This window comes from Megalobrama amblycephala, unplaced genomic scaffold (genome assembly GCF_018812025.1).
Source record: "Megalobrama amblycephala isolate DHTTF-2021 unplaced genomic scaffold, ASM1881202v1 scaffold495, whole genome shotgun sequence".
Classification (NCBI taxonomy): Eukaryota; Metazoa; Chordata; class Actinopteri; order Cypriniformes; family Xenocyprididae; genus Megalobrama; species Megalobrama amblycephala.
The window spans coordinates 13,684-17,730 of record NW_025953411.1 but is presented as its reverse complement, the minus strand read 5'-3'; the positions used below and the strand labels follow the sequence as shown (position 1 = coordinate 17,730).

The 4,047-nt window shown below is 36.9% G+C and overlaps 1 long non-coding RNA gene across 1 annotated transcript; it reads right to left on the bottom strand.

Moving 5' to 3' along the window:
- Nucleotides 1-981: 981 nt before the first annotated feature.
- On the bottom strand, nucleotides 982-3,826 carry LOC125261823. The gene is made up of 3 exons (XR_007183446.1): nucleotides 3,426-3,826; nucleotides 3,220-3,352; nucleotides 982-1,271 (listed from the first exon to the last, which is right to left on the bottom strand). It is a non-coding gene; the product is annotated as an uncharacterized LOC125261823 (long non-coding RNA).
- Nucleotides 3,827-4,047: the final 221 nt, after the last annotated feature.

Below are 4,047 nucleotides of genomic sequence, written 5' to 3'. Positions count from 1 at the left end.
TTAAAAATAATTATACTGTAATTATTTTTTAAATAAGGGATAACTATTTTAATGTTATGTGGTATATGCTAAACAACATAGAAAATTACAAATAGTTATACTGTACGTGTTTTATAACTAAGGGCTAAATATTGTAATATAACGTGGTATGTATGACCTAATATGCTAACAACATGAAAAATTACAAATAATTATACAGTAACAATTTTATAACTAACAGCTAGCTATTCTAATATTATTACCTAATATGCTAAACAAGATGGACAAATCACAAATAATTTTACTGTAACTATTCTATAACTAAAGGCTATTCTAATATTATGTGTTATGTATGACCTTGGGGGCTATGACTAATATTCACAGAATATTATCGAAGTATTGATCTGATGAAAACAACTGAATTGAGCTGAATAATTGAATCTTGAGTTGCTTTATAGCTGATAAGCTTTTTTTTAATAATTCATGCTTCTTGAAACATTATATTCTTTCTGTTGTGAAGCTGATTTGAAACAATTTGTAGCCTATATAAAGCGCTATAAATGTGATATATTTTGCCCTCTTGTTCCACGTAGTTACAGGGTAACTACATCATCTGTGGGCCGTAAATTAAAGTGGTGCTTGTTACCCCTTGTTCCACGTAGTTACAGGGTAACTACATCATCTGTGGGCCGTAAATTAAAGTGGTGCTTCTTACCCTCTTGTTCCACGTAGTTACAGGGTAACTACATCATCTGCGGGCCGTAAATTAAAGTGGTGCTTGTTACCCCCTTGTTCCACGTAGTTACAGGGTAACTACATCATCTGCGGGCCGTAAATTAAAGTGGTGCTTGTTACCCTCTTGTTCCACGTAGTTACAGGGGCCGTAAATTAAAGTGGTGCTACCCCTTGTTCCATCATCTACATCATCTGCGGGCCGTAAATTAAAGTGGTGCTTGTTACCCTCTTGTTCCACGTAGTTACAGGGTACGTAGGTGCAACAAATTTACATACACAAAATGGCATATCCTTTATGTCAAAACATTTATTTTAATATTATTTTAATAACAGTAATAATTATGAATAACAATAATAGTAATATAAATTAAACAACTTATTTCAAAAAAGATTATCAATTATTATTTTAATGATGTTAACATGACAACAAATTATCATTATTTTTCCTCCTTTTTTGTGTCTCTTGCTTGGCTTCTTAATTTTCTTCTTCTTTATCTTCTTTTTCACTTGGGACTCTGATGCTGAGGAGCTGATGGAATCCCAGGAGTCTTGCTGTTCTGCAATATATATAAATAAAAACACACTGTTTAGTCCAGAAACAGAATGCAACTGCATGTGTATGTGGCTAATCTCCTCGTTGTCTCTTTTTTTCTTCAATAAAATCTGAGTTTCTCTGTCTCTTCCTGTTGACCCTGATGAATCAGTCTCTAAGTCCATATCAAACCAGATATGCAATAACATTGAGTTAAATTTTTGGTTTGATAATAGAATAGCCTATTGGTTTGTTAGTACAACAGTGATACAATAAGTAAATGAGTACAAACAGTCGTCCTGCACTGAAACATTTAGGGCCATCATAATCATTGTAAATTATTTTTTTCTTGTGTTAAGTATACTCCAAGCTCTTTCGCTACTTCTTTTATGAAGGAGAAATGGCCTGTCATGTTCAGTGTAGACAGCTGTTCAGCATGACACAAAAATGGTTGTCCAGTTCAAACATGTGTAACAGTAGTCACTAGTTCTAGTGTGCTGATATTTGCGTGCAGCCTAACTTGCTCATTCTTCACCTTCCAACACATTCACTGACATTACATTCAACTGCCCTACAGATCTTTTGAGGGGATGTCAAAACCCGTGATCATAATAATATTTTACTTAAAGGTACAATATGTAATAATTTTGTCCGCTAGAGGCCTATTCAAAACAAAGTCGTAGCATGATGACGCCAAGACATGTGGTCTTCATATCACAGCCGGTGGAAAAGAATAGGGATAGGACTCAGGCAGAAATCATGTCATAAACAAGATTGCTGCCCAAATCCTATCCCTATTCTTTTCACTGGATGAGATTATTAACGTTACTGTAGTATGAAGCAGAGCAGGAGCGAGTGTTGTGGGAGCTGAACGAGGAGCTGGAGCGATTGAGCAACATACGCATCACAAGCAGCAGGGACTTTATTATGACACAGCTTCCGCTTTTCCAGTCATGAATATGAGGAAACACAGCTCTGTTTATCATATTAGATACATTTGAGAGTGTTGAAAATGATGTTATAACGTTACTCTGAGCGTTCGCTCGGAGGCTGCTGTGAAACACTGTTACACACTGCAGTAAGATAAATCGATTTTACAATATCATATTAAATGCTGGATGGCTTGTGTTGATAAATGGCATGAAATTAATTTTAAAAACGTATTGTATGATGGAGAAAATGCTGTATGACTGTTACTAAAATAAAGATGCATCTGATTATGCTATGTTAGCACCTTCACCAAAAAGTGTTTTTCTCTGAGGCGTGGTAAAGCATGGTACTCGCAAAAAATCAAGAAAATTAGATTTAAACAATAAGACTGAGCTATATAACAATAATTAGTTTCCTGTCTATAAACATAACCAAACCAATGTCCCATTGCCTATTAAAACATGCAAATATTAAAGCATCTTTGGTGTTTCCATGGTTTCTACAAAATAAAAGCGTAAACCGAGAGTAACGCAGATATGACGCAATTGACAGGCGACTCCTCACACGTCCCGAAGCCTTGGTTAAAATTGCAATTTTCTCACGATTTACAAATTGTTGGAAACATTTGGGATATTGTAAGTACTCAAGTGAACAAAATATATAACACTGGCCTAGTGGTTTTTGGATATTTTTACTGCAAAAATATTACATATTACACCTTTAAATTGTTAATATGTCTTAACACAATACAGCCACTGACACTGGAGCAATGTTCTTATACCTAGTTTCTCAAAAATCATTTTATAATTAATCAATGGTAATTACATGAAGTCACCGTGCATTGTATCAGGAACACATTTTTCCCCACTTCTTAAAAAAAACAGCGCCTACCTTGTAGGTATCGCGCAAGAGCAGAAAGGAGTCGAAATGTTAGCCATTACAATAAGTTAGCATGTTAGGTGGTCACAAAGCTAGGATGTTTACTTAAAGTTAGCTAATTAATTAATGTCAAAACAGCAATAAAGTAAAAGGTAGGTTCTTACACTTAATCCCAGCAGCATCTTTGGCTGACACGTTGGCGGTGCTTTTCGCGCGGCTCCCACATACGACCTCTGAGTTTTCATCCACCGTTATGTATTTGGATGGTTTTGTAATCTTCTTTTGGAGCGATTCATCCTTGACCAAAAAAAAGAGAGTGACCACAAACAAACACTTATGTAACTATAAATGTAATCAAAATAGTACCTACTGTATTATCTTCCATGCACTGCCGTCTCGCTCCGTGCACATGTGTGAGGTAGGGCTTGCGAAACGATTCAAAAAATACAAAATGATTCGCAATTCAGAGACAAATGAATCGAGAAGCCGTTCGTTTGAGATGCATCGGCGCTGTGCAGACCGATCAGCCAATGACATCAAAGTACCGCGAGAGCGATTCATAAGGAGTAGTATGCTTTCCAGTCACTCTCGCGGTACTTTGATCACGCCAAGCAGTCTGTGCAGCACCGATGTATCTCGGAGGTCTGCCAACCGCCATTAACTCCAGAAGAAGAAGAAGAAGAAGATGTATCTCGGAACAAGCCTAATATTCACAACTGTCAGGTGCTTCGGCGCGGCCTTTTTCCTTTATCTCACCAGGTGTGCAGGTAAACAGTACTTTAACTTTCATCCATTCCTAATAAAAAGGCAGGCGAAACTTCTTTCACATCTACGGTGAACGGGAGGGGACATGTTCGGTTCACTTAGTTTTGTCGTGTCCACAAGATATAAACTCGTGGGAACGTGATAATATGTCGTGGCCACGAGATCGTTTTGTCGAGGTAACGACATCCTTATGTCGTGGCCACATGATCATATGTTGAGGGAACGAC